The 20,017-nt window shown below is 41.0% G+C and overlaps 1 long non-coding RNA gene across 1 annotated transcript in view; it reads left to right on the top strand.

Annotated features, from left to right (window-relative positions):
- Positions 1 to 3,606: 3,606 nt before the first annotated feature.
- LOC129657222 (uncharacterized) overlaps positions 3,607 to 20,017 on the top strand; it is a 29,244-nt gene continuing 12,833 nt past the window's right edge. Inside the window, exons 1-2 of the long non-coding RNA XR_008716617.1 lie at positions 3,607 to 4,005; positions 14,234 to 14,298. This is a non-coding gene — a long non-coding RNA (uncharacterized LOC129657222). The remainder of the gene's footprint in view (positions 4,006 to 14,233; positions 14,299 to 20,017) is intronic.

Below are 20,017 nucleotides of genomic sequence, written 5' to 3'. Positions count from 1 at the left end.
TTAGTAGGGCAAAAATTCATAAGTTTTCTAAAATATATATTATATTCTACAACTCTTAAAAAAAAAAATAAGGCTGCTGGCAATATCCAAGCTCCTTCTCTTCTGCCACATTCCTTCTCTTTCTTTCCTAGCCTCTGCCTAGACTCCAGGATTGAAGTCCTGCCATCAAGGAGTTCATGTTTCCTTGGATCAGGGTAGAGAATCACCGTGATCCCATGCTTTAACTCCATGAATTCCAACTACCTTCTTATATACATGGCTTAATTATAGGGACGAATTTTATATGTGATTGAGGTGCCATGACTTCACCATCATACTTTGAACCTAGACGATTATAGTTTACTATTTAATTCATGAGAATAAAACTATGTAAGTTTTCCTGATTATAGACATATGGACCTGGGTGGGGTACTCAGAGTAAGTCCCCTTGCCTCAAACCAGAAATGGACATTAACTGTCTTTCAAAGATGATGTTTGTTTGTCTTGACCTCAAAAATATAAAATATAAACAAACAAAAAGCTGGACACATTTCTAAAGAAGATTGACTGTCTTATCCTTATCCCATTACTTCTCCTTGGGAAAAAGAGGAGGCCGTGACATAAATCTTATCAGCATTCCTTCTCTTGGTGGGAGACTTCCCTTAAAGATAATTTAGTCTGATTCCTCTATCCAACAGAGGAAGAAGGAAAGCCCAGAAAGTTTCAAGGAATTCTAGGTGTCTGATAAGGAACTGCGCTGGGACCTCAGACTCCCGATGTCTAATAGCACTTTCAGCATTGTGTCGCCGTGTCTCTGGGTCATTAAACCACCTTGGGAACATGGGCAACATTTTAGATGCCACGTTTTCAGCTACTCCATACAGGCCTCTGGAGTGCTGTCCTTGGGCTAAAATAACATCTGTGTTTTCTACTCTTTGCACAAGGCCAGTATGTGTAGATAGGCCACACTCCCCTAAGGCTGCAGAATATCTCTGTACTTTGAGGAAGGCTGTGGCCAGGAGAGAGGTGGGGTAGCACAATGGTTTTCAAGTCGTTTAGCCATATTAAGAAATACATTTTATATTGTGATCCAAATCCCAGGTAACTTGACTATGAAGATGCAAGTGTATGTATACAATGTAACTGAAATAAATCCCATAGAAAAACACTCACCTTTATTATTTCAATGAATTTAGCTCTATTTTATATACACACACACACACATAGTTTGTGACCCACTGAATTGATTTTATGTCCCTTTAATGAAAGGAATATCAGCCTGAGGCTTTACTCAGTGGGAATGTGTCTGGCTTTCCTCATCATGCTATTCCTGTCCCAAATACAACCAAGCATATTTATTTCTTAATGTGGATCCAGCCATACCCTATAAAACATTTCACTGGGAGCCATTTTGGTTGGTACTCAGCACAATCAAAGGGCTTTCCTGTGGGCATGGGTGTGTCCTAGGAGAGCAGATGCTCTTTGAGGACTGGGCTTGTAGCTCCTCTTTCAAGCTGCTGAACTGTCTTTTGGGTCTCCTCTCCATCTCCCTTACCAAATAGGAGTAATCAATAAATGGTTGCAGACCAACCTATTCTACTGTATGCTGTGACCTTGAGCAAGTCATTTAAACTCTTTGATCCTCAGTCCCCTGATCTATAAAATGAAAACTCTCATTCCACCTCACAAAGCTGTTATGAGAGGCAAAAAAAAAAATGTTAAATGAGAAACTGCCTTCTCAACTTTAAAGTAAATGTTACATGTAATTATAATTTTACCTATAACACTGTAGGGCATGACACATTAAATGTACAATGACAAAGAGAACTGAAGCTCTGAGAGGGTTCCTAATGCTTCTGCAGTTCTCTGGCATTTAATAAACTCACAATACATTAATATATTCTAAAAGCAGATTATTAAATCTATCAGTGTCTACATAAAGTTATAAGTTGCTGCCCTACAAACTGCCTTAAAGCGTAATGATTTAAATTCATAGAGAAGAAAGTAAAACAGTGGTTACCAGGGGCTGGAAAGAAGGAAGAGTGAGGAGTTAGTGTTTAATGGGAATAGAGTTTCAGTTTGAGATGATAAAAAAAAGTTCTAGAGAGGTACCATGGTGATGGGTGCATAATGTGAATGCCACAGAGCTCTGTACACTTAGAAAATGGTTAAAATGGTGAATTTTGTTATGCATGTTTCATAATAGAAAAGAAACACTTAATGACTTAAAACCACCACCCTTTTAGAGTCAGGATTAGGGGCAATGCTCAGCAGGTGTGGGTCACCTTTGCCCTATGTGATGTCTCAGTGGACAGTTCAGATGGCTTCACTGACCACTATGAGGCTGGCCCTTAGCTGAGGTGCCTCTGTTTTCCATGTGGCTCTCAACCTCCAAAGCTTCTCATTACCTGTGGCCTCTCTCTACAGCTGGATAGCCTGGACTTCTTTACAAGGCAGTTGGATTCTGAGAGAAAAAGCAGAAGCTCCAGATCTCTCAGGGCTTCCCAGGTGGCACTCGTGGTAAAGAACCCACCTACCAAGGCAGGAAACCTAAGAGATGCAGGTTTGATCCTTGTCAGAAAGGTCCCCCTGAAGGAGGGCATGGCAACCCACTTCAGTACTCTTGCCTGGAGAATCCCATGGACAGAGGAGCCTGCCGGGCTACAGTCCATGGGGTGGCAAAGAGTCGGACACAACTGAAGTGACTTAGTGTGCACATGTCAGATCTCTCATGGGCTTGAAGTCCCAGAAAGTTGCTTCCATCCTATGCTGTCCGCCAAGCAAGCCATTATGCTGGCACAGATTCAGTGTGGAAGGGGACTGCACAGGGCATGAATTTGGGGAAGCATGGTTCATGGAGGGCATTTTCTAACAATGTACCACAACCTCCACGCCACTTTGGTAGCATCTCTTCCCTGCTCTGCTTATCTTGAATTCTGTTCTAGTGCAGTTTCTACAGATGAGCAGGGTAGGGTGGCAGGTAAGAGGGCAGGCTTTTGCAGGAGGCTTCAAATGTTGGCTCTGCCATTTGTTGGTTGTGTGACCTTTGGCAAGTTACTCACCATCTCTGGGTCTCAGATTTTTTTGTTTGTTTTTTATCTGTAAACTGGAGATGGCAATAGTGTTTATCGCATTGTGCTGTTCTGAGTACTGAAGGAATGAATCTGAGTAGAAAACAATAACAGTGCCTGGTACAAAGGAAGAACTATATGAGCATTTGCTATTGTTGTTATTGTTGTCCTTTTTTGTTACAAAACAAATAAGGGTGATATGGTGGGAAAGGGAATATTTAGGGCGAACTAAGGCAGAAGTCTGGAAACTTACTTAAGTACACAGGACCTCCCTGCCTCAGATTTCTCACTTACATCTAAATCCCCTGCTGACATTTAAGCCTCTTCCCTTTTGTTCTGCCCACAGGAGACATGGAGAACAACTGATCAACATCTCCTCATAATAATCCCCTGAACACCTGAAGACAGCTGTGAGAGCTTAAAGATTTGCTGAGGCTAATCTGAACACAGGTAATTGATGATATGTTCAAAGGTGCATAAACCTGTATTCGGCACATGTGTTGTGTATTAATGGGCACGTCACACTTCTCTTTACCACTTAGAATCTGGAGCGCTGGGTCTTGTCTGCACACAGGGAGTGAGTCTCTTTTTTCTGAGCAGAAAGCTGAGGAGAAGGACAATACAGACAGAGCCTGAGAGACGCCATGTGCATGGCAGCCTGCTGGTTCACACAAAGAGCTAAACTCAGGAAGTGATAATGTGAGCAGTTAATTAGCACCTACTGTTTATTCCAGCAAGTTCTTGCCAAGCTCAACAGTGGCCCTCACTCCTAATCCAATTGACACTTTTCAATCCTCAGCTTCCTAGAGGGCCCTGTCACATTTGTAACCCTCTCCTGTTTTGGAGTGAGGCAGGACAGTGTGGTTTTTTGCAAGTATTGGAGCCAGAATGCCTGGATTAGAATCCTGGCTCTGCCACTTACCAACTGCATGACCTGCTGCAAGTTACCTGGCTGGTGAGTTTCATCTTCATCTATAAAACGGATTTGATAATAGTGCTAAATTATTGGGTTGCTTGCAATATTTAAAAAAAATTTTTTTTTTCTTAGCACAATGGGGAGACATAGTAAGAATTCAAAATATTTTTAAATTCTTCTCCACTGACTTTTGGGACAGTGGCTCTTCTTCTGCCTGTTAGACTACGCCTTCTGTACCTCTTTTGTCAACCCTTTCCTTTCACCCATCCATGAAAAATCAGCAGTTCCCCCCAGGTTCTACCTCAGATCCTCTACTCTTCTCATTTTGTGTTACCTCCTATATGATTTGTGTTCGCAGTCTCAATTACTATCTATACACTGATGTTTTGCAAACCTTTGTCTCTAGGCTACCTTTCCATTGTAGAATATCCCTATCTGGATAGTCCAAAGTTCCTTAAATTCAAAAGGTCTAAAATTAGGATATCTACCCTTGACTATGATGAAGTAGAAACTAGTACCAGATGAGCCATCCCACCACTTAAAAAAAAAAAATCACTAAACTGAGCAAAATATTTGAGTCAACTGTTTCAGACAGTACAAGTCTGTGGTCCCTAAGAGAAACTGAAGAGGTGAGGCCCAGAATCACTCTGGCTTTTTATATGGGGAATATATCCCAACTAAGAAATAGTGAACTGAGGAACTGGCTGAGCTGAGCAGGCAGAGATTGGAGTTTGGGGCAACTGAGCAATTAAAATTTGCAAGGTGGGGCATTGAGAGAAGGGAGCTTTGCAGAGGGAAGTCTCTAAAAATCCCATGTGAATCCCCTGTTGGTGCCTAATTAAAAGCTGGTTTGACATGTGTAAGGTGAGACTATCCTAGGATTACCAAATACCAGCTTCTGTGGGGTTGAAAGCCGAGCAGGGTTATTAGAATTCAAGCAGTGATAAGGTCATAGAAGTTTGGGTGCAGCTTAAGTGGAGAGCCCCATTAACACTATATTAATAACACCTCAGGCATCCAGCTGCGATGCCAGATGGAACACATTTTAAAAGTAAGGATCGTGGGAGCTCCCCTTGTGGTTCAGTGGTAAAGAATATGCTTGTAGTGCAGGAGACATAGGTTCAATCCCTGATCTCGGAAGATCCCACATGCCATGGAGCATCTAAGCCCATGCTCCACAACTGTTGAACCTGTGCTCTAGAGCCTGAAAACTGCAACTACTGAAGCCCACAAGGCCTAGAGCCTGTTCTCTGAGGAAAAAAAAAGAAAATAAGGATCATGTTCTAAAGCGGTATTTCTCAGTTGGTCATTCCCAACTTGAAGCATTAGCATCAAGTTCATAGGCTTGAAGCATTAGCATCACCTGGAAATTTGTTAGACATACAGTTGGAAATACTAATTCTAGAGTCCCACCTCAGATCTACTCAATCAGACTCAAGGGAAAAAGCCTAGAGATCTGTTTTTAACAAACACTTCAGATGATTCTGATACATGCTAAAGTTCGAGAACTGCCCTAAAGGAAGGCCTATGACTAGAACCGCCCTAACAACAAGCTTGGAGAAGGCAATGGCACCCCTTTCCAGAACTCTCGCCTGGAAAATCCCATGGACGGAGGAGCCTGGTGGGCTGCAGTCCATGGGGTCACTAAGAGTCGGACACGACTGAGCGACTTCACTTTCACTTTCATGCATTGGAGAAGGAAATGGCAACCACTCCATTGTTCCTGCCTGGAGAGTCCCAGGGACGGGGGAGCCTGGTGGGCTGCCGTCTATGGGGCCGCACACTACTGAAGTGACTTAGCAGCAGCAGCAACAACAAACTTGACGAGATCACAGGGGAAACTGTGAAGGCTGAGCACACTGTCAGAGGGCTTGGGAAGACAGATTGGACTTCCCAAAGTCTACTCTAAAAAAACAAAAGAAAAAAAACTCCAAAATCAAAAACTAAACAAATGCCTACACAAATTCAAAGTGGTCAAACAATAATTGAACTACCTACTAGAACAAAAATCAAAACTTTTCAGAGAAAAATAACAGACTACAGAATCCACAATTTCTACAGTGCATCATCTGTAGCCTTGAATATGACAATAAAAAATTACTACACAGACACAGGAAAACATAGAAAATAGAAATTGACCTTAAGATTACTCAGATATTTTACTTAGTAGACAGACATTAAGATAGCTATTATAAAAATATTCAAAGAATTAAAGGCAAAAATGTTCAAAATAAAGAAAAATATGATCTGGATGAGTAAATAAGTAGGAAATAGGGAATCTTGATGATGGAAACTATGAAAAAGAAGCAGTGTAAGCTCTAGAACTTTTTTAAAGTGAAATAAGTACACAGTTCAGTTCAGTCGCTCAGTCGTGTCTGACTCTGTGACCCCATGGACTGCGGCACACCAGGCCTCCCTGTCCATCACCAACTCCCAGAGTCCATTCAAACCCATGTCCATCGAGTCAGTGATGTTCATTAGCGGCTTAACAGCAGGTAGAAGATGAGTCAGTAAACCTCAAGATTAACCAATAGAAATTATCTGATTTGAAGAACAGGAAAAAAAATTGGAGAAAAATGAGTAGCTCCTCTAGACCTTTGGGACAATATCAGACATATGTATAATTGGTGTCTCAAAAAGAGACAGTGAAATTGGGACAGAAATATAATTGAAAGAAAAATTTTCCCAAAGTTGTTGAAACAGGCAACTTAAACCCCCATAGCTCAGCAAACTCCAGGCAATATAATTAGAAAGAAAAACTATACCTAGATACATCATTGTCAGATTGCCAAAAAACACAAAAATAAAAATTTGAAAGCTGCCAGAGAAGAATAATGCATTACATATAGAACAACAAGCACATGGAGAGGGCCAGCTTCTTGTCAGAAACTGAGAAAACAGAAGACAATGAATGACGGTTTCAAAGTGCTGAAAGAGTCCTTCACCAAGTTCATTATCTTCCCCACCCTTCGATTTGCTCATCATTCTCAAATCTCTATTTGAATTCCTGGTCACTGTTCATTTGACTTTCCAAGTCAGAAAACTGGGAATCATTCTAGATACCTGTTTGTCCTCTATCCTTACATAATTGCCCAGCAGATCTTTTGATCCTGCTTTTAAAATGTCACTAAACTAGTCCCACCTGTTCATCCCAATTTCCATTGCTTTAGGTCAGGCTCTTCCTACCTAATCTTCAGAAGTCAGATTGCCTGAGTTTGAATTTTGCCTTATTAGGTGTAACTTTGGGAATATTCTTAGACTTTTCTGAGTCTCAGTTTTCAGATCTATAAAATGGGTATTAATTATCATCATCATCACTATCATCATAAACCTATCTGTGATTTTAAGATTGCTCAGAAATTTTCTGTCTCCTCCATAACAATCCAGGTGAACTGGGTTATGCTACAACTACAAATATTCTTCAAATCTCAATGACTTAAAACTGTGACTAACTCCACATGCCTGCTGGAAGTCAATGGGAGCTCTGCTATCAGTTTTCACTCTGGAACTGGGGCTAAAGGAGAAGCCACTATGTGGAACATTGCCAGATGCCATGGCAGAGAGAAAGCAAGAGCCAAACAAATTTTGTTCCAGTTCTTAGTTCTTAAAGGCTCCTAGTTCTCAAAGTTTCCTCTATTTCTTTGACTGAACTGGGTTACACAGCCAGCCACATCCAACTTCAGAAAGCAGGTCAGAAAGTAGTTTTATTCTATGCTCTGAACAGGATGTGGTAGTAATTAGTGCTGGTGTCTAAGTATTTCTGGTTCTCCTTTTGGGCTCATGGTAGGGTTGTACTTCCCTGCCTTCCTGGAGTTGGTTGTGGCCATGTGAAACTGGGGCAGAAGCTTTGAGAGTCTATAGGCAATGAACCACACTCCTAGCCTACTACTGGGATGGTGACACCCACCCCCCGCCTCCCTCCTGTGAGGTATACATTGAGATGAAGTCTCCATTATTCCAGGATTCTATGTGACTATGAGAAGAATTGCTCCCTGGCCAACCTGCATGTGACATGCAGAATTATTTTGGTTGTTTTATGCCACAGAGATTTTGAGGTTATTTCTTGTCACAGCATAACCTAACCTGTCCTGACTAGTATAGTAGCTTAAAGAATAATTGTGAGGATTAAATGAGATAATTTTTGTCAAAGGCTTGGCACATGATTAGCACTCAGTGTCTGTTCATAATTACCATTCTTGCTTAAACTCTTGTACTAACCTCCTAACCACTGATGTCTGACCCTGTCCAATTTTCTCCATCCACTCCATTGTCTCCAGAGACATCTTCCTAAAACGCTAAACTAGTCGTTTACTTCCTTCAGATGAAATTGAAATCTTCAGTTTTCTCCTGACTTCGATAAACCTTAAATTCCCTTGTAGGGATCAAGACCTTCCATGGCCTGCACTCTGCCTGCCTCTCCAGTCTCATTTCTCACGCGCCCTTCAATTCCCCTGGGATCAGCCACATCGGGCAGCCAGTTCTTGTTACGCTTTTCTTATATTCATATCATTGCAAATGCTGTTCCTTCTGCCTGGAATGCTCTTCCTTCATTCCAAGGGAACTTTCCCTCAAGGCAAACCACTTATCATTCTTCAAGACAGCTCAAGGATCACCTCCTCTATGTATTTACTCTGATACACTTGGTAGGAGTTAGCTATAGTCCTCTATTATGCCCTAATTGTTTGCTTGTCTATGTTCATTATACTGTGGCCCTCAATGGCAAAGATCCTGCCCACTTCATTTCTGTACCCCCAGTGCCTAGTACTACGCCTTCCATGAGCCAAATATGTGCTTGTGTGTGAGTTGCTCAGCTGTGTCTGACTCTGACTCCATGGACTGTATGTAGCCCGCCAGGCTTCTTCTCTGTCCATGAGATTTCCCAGGCAAGACTGGATGGGGTAGCCATTTCCTTCTCCAGGGGATCTTCCTGACCCAGGGATTGAACCCACATCTCCCACATTGGCAGGCGAGTTCTTTACCACTGACCCACAAGGGAAGCCCTAAATTGAAAGAGTGAATAAATGAATATTTATTGAAATACTGTTTCTAATACAAGTCATTAATTAGGGCACGCCACTGTGGGCAAAGTTTCCAACTTTTCTTCTTAGACATGACAGAACCTAAAAATAGAAAATATTTTCAAAATAAGAGCAAAGCAAACTAAGGTAATTTGTAATTACATTTTTTTTTATTCTGAAGAGTCCAGTACTCCTCTCCAAATTCAATACCATGCTGGTCACATAAGTGGCAGGGTAATGTAATAGGTAGAGGTGGTAACTGTTACATATAATGCTTATTTTTTGACATTTTTGGCTACCTGAGATACTTTATATGATAATATTTTTGACATAGTGAAAAAACAAACCATCAATAGATAAAGCATCTCAGGAATATGTGTCTAATTAGTATTCTATGGGTGCATTTTCTTTTCAAATTGTGGTTTTAATAGCCTTGAACATCTGCAGTCACTTTTCTGGTAGGATTGCTACCCTTTCAATAGCAGATATTTACTTTGCTTTAATCTGCAACTTCCTTGAGAGTTCTTTCTTGTCTCTCTTGTTAAGAATGGTAGCCTTTTTCTGTCAAGGTTTCAGAACTTTTAAAAAATAATTTATTAACTTATGGCTGTGCTGAGTCTTCACTGCTGCTCAGGTTTTTTCTCCAGTTGAATCTAGTGGAGTCTACTCTCAAATTGCAGCGCTCAGGCTTCTCGCTATGGTGGCTTCTCTTGTGGAGCACAGGCTCTAGGAGCTCCAGCTTCAGTCGCTGCAGCATGTGGGCTCAGGAGTTGTGGCTCCTGAGCCCTATAGCCCAGGCTCAGGAGTTGTGGCTCACGGGCTTAGTTGCTCTGAGGCATATGAGATCTTCTCGGCCTAGGAATTGAACCCATGTCTCCTGCATTGGCAGGCAACTACTTTACCACTGAGCCACCAGGGAAACCCTGAGTTTCCAGAACTTTTTACCTCCACTTTCACCATAAAATTCATAACCATTACAAAGGGCATTATCTGAGATTTTTCCAACAAAACTTTCTGTTCATTGAGTCCATGACTTGATTTCTATGGACCATAATAAGCTCCAGAATGCTTATATTGCTTCCCTGGCAGCTCAGTCGGTAAAGAATCTGCCAGCAGCGCAGGAGACCCGGATTCGATCCCTGGGTTGGGAAGATGCCCTGGAGAAGGAAATGGCAAATCACTCCAGTATCCTTGTCTGGAAAATCCCATGGACAGGAGAGCCTGGTGGGCTGCAGTCCATGGGGTCACAAAGGGCTGGGCATAATGAGTGACTGACAGTTTCACTTTCCATATTGCCCATTACTATCAAATTATCTTGGTTTTGCAAGACTGAGGGAGACCAATAGCAAAATTCTTAAATAAGAGAACTCTAAAAAACCTAAGAAATATATCTCAAAGATTTATAAAGATCAGATGGAGCAGAAGTTGAGGTGAGGATGGCATGCGATAATCAGTAAGAAAAGGAATCTTGAAACCTGAGTATAAATCAACCTATGTGTGGGACTTCCCTGGTGACCCAGTGGTTAAGATTTCGAGCTTCTAATGCAGGGGACACAGGTTTAATACCTGGTCGGGAAACTAAGATCCCACATGCTGCACGGTACAGCCAAAAAATAAAATCATTAAAAAAAAAAAGAAATTATGATAGGTAAACTCTGCAGAGGAACAGGGATGCCCAGGAGAAGGGGAGGAGCAAGGATGGCCAGGAGAGGGGGCTGGGTGAGCACTGAGAGGGTGGGGACTCCTGGACAAGGAGCAATCTCAACAAATTAAGCAGCGGATTTAAATGGCAAAAGACCCTGATGCTGGGAAAGATTGAAGGCATGAGGAGAAGGGGGCAACAGAGGATGCGATGGTTGGTTGGCATCACTGACTCAATGGACATGAGTTTGAGCAAAGTCTGGGAGCTAGTGAAGGACAGGAAAGCCTGGTGTGCTGTAGTCTATGGGGTTGAAAAGAGTCGAACACGACTGAGCAACTGAACAACAGCAACAAAATCAGCCAGTGTGTGGTACAGTACAGGGACCCAGGGTGACTTGGAGAAGGTATTCATATAGGAAATTGCCTCTGCAGGTTAGATCTTCAGAGAAAAGAAAACATGGTTAATGATGAGATAAGTATAGCTCCCAGTTAAGAAAAGGCATGTTAAAAGAACTTTAACACTTCTGAGAAAAAATCGTGGTGCCACCCACATGGGCTTGTCTTTAGATTTGGAAGCTGGGGTAACTGCGCTTAGGAGAGAGGAGGAAAGAGAAGAGTAGAAACACAGTTCTGGGGCGAGAAAGGGACACCTCCAAAAATACTCATCTCTTCTCGTACACCGAGGACAGAGGTGTTTTGACCTGCCAAAGACAAAAATGACTTCAGCCGTAGTCAGTGATTTCAAAAGTAAATTCCATGAAAAGAAAGAGGAGGAGCAATGGCACAGCCATGTCAGCATTGGTGGAGAAACGTGTTATGTCATGTGACTGCACTGACGTTTTAGGTTCCGATAATCTATGGAATTATCAAAGGGACCCATCCAGCATTTAGCATATTGTGTCTGCAATAAAACATGTTCTTGATTGAAAACAAGACTGGAGTATAGGCTATTTTTCATGTGTGGCACCTTGTATCCAAGTAGCCACTTCTTTCAAGTGTATAACATCTTTAACAGAATATGACGAGTCACACAGTACAGAGGAACTGGCAAATTACACATTTAATGGTCACTGAATGGAAATATCTATTTTTATTTGTATAAAGAAACTAACTGCCTAGATATAAGGAACAATGAAAGGAACGTAGTTATGAAGTCAGTTCGTTCTTGGACTGGCTCTGAAACACTTTGAACATATGAATTGTTTATTGTTACTAATGAAATGTGTTTAGAGAGAGGTCATGTCAGATCACAAAGCAAAATTAAATCTAATTAGCCAGGAGTTCCCAACATTGATCAATCCAGATTGTGATACTGTAGGTTTTAGACTTCTATTTCCTAAACTTGCTTCAGGTATAGTTCAGTAGGGAATCTGATCATTTTTGTTATTTCAGATAAAAATCAATACATAAAAGTAGAAGTGATGGGTTCTGTGAAATTATTTGCTGGTATTAAATCAGAGTTCCAAGGATAGGAACATGTCTACTCCCTGTGTGGGGCATCTGTTGGCTCTGTGGTAGCTTGGATGGCAATTCAAATATTACTCTGATCAAGACATATATTTCCCCAAGTGAAAAGAATGTCTGAAACACCAAAGCTGGAGCCACTGAATTAGCTTGGGATTCAGGATTTACTGTGACAGAAAATTAGGCCAAGTTGAAAATTTTTTTGCAAGAAGACCAGAGATTAAGGAAGTCCATTTTCAAAATACACTTGAGAAGCCTTAAGAGCATGCCGTTGTAAGAAGTCAGCAAATTGGTGAGATTGAGGATTAACAGCTATGCATGATGATTGTTTGTAATGCCCCTAAACTCAGAGGGTGTTTACTTCTCTGACTCATGTGGGTCAACAAGAGTGCAGTGTAGGAGTGGTGGGGGAAGGGGTGATGGCATGTAGTTGATACTACCATACTCCAAAATTATTATTGATTTTATATAATTTTAATGACTGTGCATAATTTATCTTAAAATTTCAAGTAATCTTAAAGCAGGAGATGTAATCTTTATATTGATTAAATAAATATGTTGATTAGATGTACCACATGTTGCATGAGGACCACTGAGGGCCCCCTCATTAGACTCCTTTTTGCAAAGAGTTCATGGTAGATCTTTCAAATAGATCGGCCATGATTCACAATACTTATAATCATTTAAACTATAGTCTCCAGAGCAACAATAAAGTCAATATCTTTCTATCTAACCACTAGTGTCTCAAGTTTTACTCTGCAAGGATTTCTGCCCTTTCTTCAAAGTATCTATCTTTATTAAGGGTGAAAGGGACATAGCCAATGTCCCAGTGGTCCTTTTCCACAGGAAGGTGAAGTCTATCTGCTTTCAAAGTACCAGCTGCCTCCACCCACCACACACAGTATCTATGTTCAAAAGGAAGAGCATACTAGGAGCAAGCTTCCAGAATACACAGTGCCTCATAAAACATGTTCAGCTGGAGCACAGACCCTTTCAAGTACATTGCCTAACCCCACAATGACTTATCTGAATGCTCCCTCAGAGCTCTTTCTGAAGGACAGGGTCAGATTGAGGCTGTGAAGTGGTACAAGTGTGCTTCTAGGCATCTTCATCCAGAACTTCCACTGAGCCAGGCAGTCGGTCTGGTTAGATCACTAGTCTTTGGGTGGGTATCATGACTTCCTGCTCTAAATGCAAGCCCATCAACCTTCTAGGTTTCACTGCCATTACCTCACAAAAGAAGCCAGAAAACTCTAGATCAGAGGTTTCCAACCTGCTTCTTTATCAGAATCTCCTTATTAGCATCACCACATTGCTATTTTATTTGGACTTTTTTATTGAGTGAGAAAACTCCATAACTGCAAAAACAAAAAACAAACAAACAAACAAACAAAAAAAACAGTTACTATCAGCCTGAGATTGAGATTAGCTTGTTAATCAACTTCCATAGGTATTTTTAAAAATAATGGTTATATATGAAACATAGTCAATCTCCAGACGTGACTTGAAGACCCATTTTACTTAAGGTTCTTTTGGTTGCAAATAACAGAAACAAACTCTGGCCAGAATAGATTAAAAGGCTCCAAGGAAGAGATGCACACCAAGCCTTGGGAAGGGTCATGGTTGGTGGCAGTTCATGGCTTCTTTCTATTTGTCTAGTTGACAGCAAGAGTCAGCTCATTCCAAAGAGTTACATCCTTCCACATGGGAAAGATCTTCAAAAACTCACTCAAATTCTATAGTTTTATTTTTTTTCCCCTTGAAAATCACACAGAATTAGTTGGCTAGGGATGCCATAACAAAATCACACAATCTGGGTTGCTTAACAGAATTCTGGAAGATGGAAATCCAGGATCAAGGTGCCAGCAGGATTGGTTGCCCCAGCTGGCAGATCATCACCTTCTCACTGTGTCTCCACATGGCATTCTCTCTGTGGGCATAGCCCTGTGTCTCTCTCCCTTTTCATAAGAACAGTAGCCATATTAGTTTGGGGTCACCCTTATAATCTCATTTAACCTTAATTAATTCTTTAAAGGTCCAATCTCCAAATACTGTCACACTAGGGAGTAAGGCTCCAACATATGAACCTTGAAGGGACACAATTTAGTCTGTAATAGATATTGTATCTGTCTTTTTCTCTGTAGACTCTATAAACTGCTATTGGCCGAAAGCACAAGAATCCCATCAAGCTGAGCACCTTCTAAAGCAGGTATGATTATATAATTTTGATAATTCAGAATTGAAAGCCAAGTAAGCATTGACCCCGGGCTGTCACACTTTACAGGAACATCTCCTGGCAGATTTAAGTATTACTACTTCACTAGCTGCTCATTTTGAAGTCCCAGTCAGCAAGGAATTCCATGAGTTTCAAGACGTCTGTATGGAAAATTTTTTTTAATATCTGTGAATTCTTATAAAATATGTTGTTGTCCAGTTGTTAAGTCATGGCCTACTCTTTGCAACCCTGTAAATTGCAGTACACTAGGCGTCCCTGTCCTACATTATTTCCCAGAATTTGCTCAAACTCATGTCCATTGAGTCAGTGATGTCATCCAACCATCTTATTCTGTCGCCCCCTTCTCCCTTGCCCTCAACCTTTCCCAATATCAGGGTCTTTTCCAATGAGTCAGCTCTTTCATCAGGTGGCCAAAGTATTGAAGCTTCAGCTTCAGCATTAGTACTTACCAATTAATATTCAGGACTGAATCCCTTTAGGATTGAGAAGTTTGATCTCCATGCTGTCCAAGGGACTCTCAAGTCTTCTCCAGAACCACAATTTAAAAGCATCAATTGGCATCAATAGCATATAAAATATATTCAAGACCAAGTGGAGATAGTTCATTCATCTGTTTTTTGACTTACAAATTAGGGAAAAGCAAGGGAACACTACATGCATGGCTGGTTTCAACTAAACTCTCTCTTTAAATGACATAATATCAGTCCTTATAGGTTTGGATGCCACTGTCATGGGGAAAAGATGAGGGAGGTAGGGAAAAGTTATATGTTATTTAGTGAAAACTGAACAAAATCTTATCTAGGAAAGAAAGAAAAAACATTGAGACTTAGAATTTTACCAAACTTCTAACCAACTTGGACTAAGATTTTTAAAAAATACAGTTTACCTATAAATAACTCATGGATTAGGAGTGTCAAACTTCCGTTCAGGTGAAAAATGTGTGTGTAATTGGCCCTCCAGATCCCTGGTTCCTGGTTTCTCCCTATATGTCGTTCCTCCACATGTGTGATCTGGTATCTGCGGATTCAGCCAACCTCATAGTTGTGTGTGAGTGTATTACCATCATATTTACTATTGAACAAAATCTGTAAGTGGACTGCACAGTTCACCACTGTGTTGTTCAAGGGTCTGCTGTATATGAACTCCCAAGTCAAAGACAAATATTCAAAAACTGAAAAGGCTTTACCAAACGAGGCTATAAGGTATAAGAGAATCTAAACTACAGCTATATGTAATTCCAATATATAGTATCTATAATTCAAACCTTACTACTTTAGAAAGGTATAGATTTTTATCTGGTCTTACAGCTTCTGTCCACGCTAGGTATGAAAATAAAGTTTTTCACATTTTGGTACATAAAATCATTTTTAGGGTATTGCCTGCTGTTAATTACCACATGAATAATATCATAAAGTATAATATTACCAGAAATGAGTAGTTTTAAGTATTAGCTCAAAGAAGGAAACTTCTTTCACTCGCTAAATACCTTGGCACGCACTGGCTCCTCCCAGGCACAGGGACTGCTGCTTCTCAGCAAGAAATAGTCCCAGATACACCATATTGATGAATGCAAATAAAAATCGACTGCAGCATTTTCCTGATTGACTTTTCCTTGTTAATTGGCTTGAAGTTTAATGTTTTTGCTGCACTGGTTTCTGAATTCAAAGAGCTCTATCGTACCTATTGAAAGCCCATTTTCAGAATAAAACAGCCCAAAGTCCGTGTTCCAGATTAGCAAGTGCTGTGCCATTTATATGTCCCCATGGTATATAAACCTTAGGGGATCTACATTAAACAAAGTGGAATATATCTTATTTGCTTATGGAATATTGTTTTGGTTTTAGAGAAATCTCTGTCCTCATCAAGTCTTTGCAGTCTTTTTTTTTTTTTTAATTTTAAAAAATTTTATTGAGATATAGTTGATTTACAGTGTTGTATGCCAAAGTGATTCAGATATATTATATATATATGAATATATAATATATCTGAAGATATATTTATCTTCTCTTTAAAAAATATTTATTTGGCTGCACTGAATCTTAGTTGCAGCACAGGGAATCTTCGATCTTCATTGTGGCATGCGGGATGCAGGATCTTTAGTTGCGGCATGCAACTGTTAGCTGCAGCATTTGGTTCACTGAAAGGAGTTACCTGACCAGGGATCAAACTTGGGCCCCCAGCATTAAGAGCACAGTGTCTTAGACACTGGACCACCAGGGAAGTCCCTATTTATCTTCTCTTTTAGATTCTTTTTCCATTATAGGTTATTGTAGGTCCTTCTTGTTTATATGTGAGTCTTCACACTCTTGCATTGACAGTTTTCCTATATAGAATGAGATAGAAGCCACATTTAGCTAACCATGCCTTAGAGGATCCTGATTTCCAGAGGTCAATTTGTCTGCACAATCATGACTAAGAGCATTCCTATTTATTTCCACTGTCACTCTTGCTAGTATGAATGACCATATTGATATCAGAAGGTTGAAGTCAGACTTACAGCAAAGATAAAAACTTTGAAATAATCAATAATTTTGGTGAAGGGGTGGGAAAATAGGCACTATTACTTTGCCAACAAAGGTCCGTCTAGTCAAGGCTATGGTTTTTCCAGTGGTCACGTATGGATGTGAGAGTTGGACTGTGAAGAAAGCTGAGCGCCAAAGAATTGATGCTTTTGAACTGTGGTGTTGGAGAAGACTCTTGAGAGTCCCTTGGACTGCAAGGAGATCCAACCAGTCCATTCTAAAGGAGATCAGTCCTGGGTGTTCTTTGGAAGGAATGATACTAAAGCTGAAACTCCAGTACTTTGGCCACCTCATGTTAAGAGTTGATTCTTTGGAAAAGACTCTGATGCTGGGAGGGATTGGGGGCAGGAGGAGAAGGGGACGACAGAGGATGAGATGGCTGGATGGTATCACTGACTTGATAGACATTAGTTTAAGTGAACTCCGGGAGTTGGTGATGGACAGGGAGGCCTGGCGTGCTGCAATTCATGGGGTTGCAAAGAGTTGGATACGACTGAGCGACTGAACTGACTGAACTGATATGGTAGAGAGAGTGTGAATTGATACAACCTCCTTGTAAGACAACTTAGTAATAGGTGTCAATACTATACATAGTTTTTGGCTAAGCAATTCCACTTCTAGAAATTCCTGCAGATATACTCACAGACATGGAAAAGAATACATGTTCAAGGGTAATCATATTATTGATTGTAATAGAAAAACTTGAAAACTAAATATGTATCAGTAATAAATATGATAGACACATTCAGTGGAATACTCCATCGCCGTCAAAAAGAATGAGGCAGTTCTCAATGTGCTAATGCGAAAGGATCTCCAATAAACAGCAAGGTAGAGAACAGAATACCATGGCCTCATCTGTGTTAAAAACATATCTGTGAAAATGGTTTACATGATATATTATCACAGCAATATCCATGCTATTGTCTATGTACAGTCAGTCTTAGGGAGATGTACAAGAGTAATCAGTGATTACTTCTGGAAGACCAGTGTGTGGATGCCTTGGGTGGGAGAAAAGCTTAGTTTTTATTGGTCATCTTTTTGTTCCCTTTTAAATGTTGTAGGATGTTAAGTTTTGGAAAAATCCACGCCACTGTCTAATAAGAGGGTAGACTGGGCTGGGGAAGGAGAGAAGCCTTAAGTGACTCACTTTTGCTACTTCTAGTTGACTCATTCGAAAAGACTCTGATGCTAGGAGGGATTGGGGGCAGGAGGAGAAGGGGACGACAGAGGATGAGATGGCTGGATGGCATCACTGACTCGATGGATGTGATTCTGAGTGAACTTTGGGAGTTGGTGGTGGACAGGGAGGCCTGGCATGCTGCGGTTCATGGGGTCGCAAAGAGTCGGACACGACTCAGCGACTGAACTGAACTGAACTGAGCAGCTCTGCTGATAGTTGATGAAGGAAATATATTTAACAAGCACTTGTATAGTACTTCTCAATGCCAGGCCCTATTATAAACATTTTATAAATATTTGATTCAATCCTCACAACAATTCTATGAAAGAGATGCTCTACAAATGAGAAAACTAAGCACAGAGGTTAAATAACTACTTGCCCAAGACCACATTGAAAGAAAGTGGCAGGGGCAAGACTTGAACCCTAGCAGCGAGTCTAGAGTTTATGTTCTTATGGATGCTATGTTGTGTATCATGATGTCATGACATGAAAACTGCATGATCTCATGAATGTGGAAACTATGGCCTTGATCATGTTTAACACAGTCAATCCCAGTATCCTGAAATTAACTCAGAACCCTGGTTGGGGAACTAAGATCCTACAAGCTGTGCGACCAAAAAATAAAAACGTCTAGTGAGTGTGGTGAGAACAGGATTTGGCTTAGGCCTGACTTCCCAGTCAGCTCACCTTTCTCCCTCACTGCCACACCGCCCACAGTGAGGGAGCAGACAGACCTGTCCACCCACTGCTGAGTAACCTTAACCAAGCCGGAGCCAAGGGGGTAAAAGGAATAAAGTTCTCTCTCTGACTGAAAGGATGACTCAGGTTCTTATTTTTAGAAACCAACATGAAACTATCGGCTGAACAATAGCTAGGTTTTCTACTGAGACCTTGGGCTGTAGGGGTGGCCCTATCTGCTTTGTGGAAATGTATTGGTCTCCTTTTTTAGCTCCAAGCGCTAGATGACTGATTTCCAAACCAGTGGAGCTGAAAGGATTTAAACAGATTAACATTCTAACAACAAGAAATGGAAGAAAAGCGAATCCTGTGGCGTTTGTTAACATATTGAAACACATTCAATAAAACGCCCCTCCCCAAGGCCTAGCTTTGCAAATATTTGCTTTATAAAGACGTGTCAGTTTAAAAGGGAAGAGCAGTTGCCACCAGGATCTGGTCCCATGTCCCTGTGTGACCTTTCTTCCTCCTTCCGGCTTCCTCCTCTCCAACTACAGGGCCCCTGGGCATTCCCCAGAACAAGCCAAGCCCTATGCTGCCTCAGGGCCCTTGCGCTTCTGTTCCCCTTGGCCTGGGACATTCTTCCTCTAGTGTCTGCCCTGAATTCACTCAGATCACTGCTCAAGTGGCATCTTGCTGAAGTGTCTTGCCCCAACCATCTTATTTAAAGCAGCTGTGCTCCTCATCTGTCACTCTCTCCTTATTCTGCTTTATTTTTCTTGATAGCACTTTGATCACTTTGTTATCTTCTGTGGCCCACACAAAAATGTAAGCTCTAGGAGGGCAGAGGATTTCTTTGTTTTATTCTTTACTATCTATCCAGTATGCAGAACAATTCATGGTAAATAGCAGAGACTCAGATAATTGTTGAATGAATTAATAAATCAGGAACAAAAGCCTTGCAACTGTTTAAAGGCTTCCCTGGGGGCTCAGTAGTAAAGAATCCACCTGCCAATGCAGGAGATGCAGGTTTGATCCCTGGCCTGGGAAGATGCCCTGGAGAAGGAAATGGCAACCCACTCCAGTATTCTTGCCTGGGAAGTCCCACAGACAAAGAAGCCTGGAGGGCTACAGTCCATAGGGTTGCAAAAGACTCAGACATGACTTAGCAACTAAAAACACACAAAAAAACCAACTTGTCACTCCTGAGGTATCTTTGCATCCACTTTGTTTTCTCTGTTTTAAAGCATTTGTTGACCTACTCAATGCGGAAAAGATACTTGATCATGTGATTGTACAAAGTCCAGAATTAAAA

Source organism: Bubalus kerabau, chromosome 7, assembly GCF_029407905.1.
Source record: "Bubalus kerabau isolate K-KA32 ecotype Philippines breed swamp buffalo chromosome 7, PCC_UOA_SB_1v2, whole genome shotgun sequence".
NCBI lineage: Eukaryota > Metazoa > Chordata > Mammalia > Artiodactyla > Bovidae > Bubalus > Bubalus kerabau.
The sequence above is the reverse complement of the archived record's forward strand: the minus strand, read 5'-3'. Positions and strand labels throughout refer to the sequence as shown.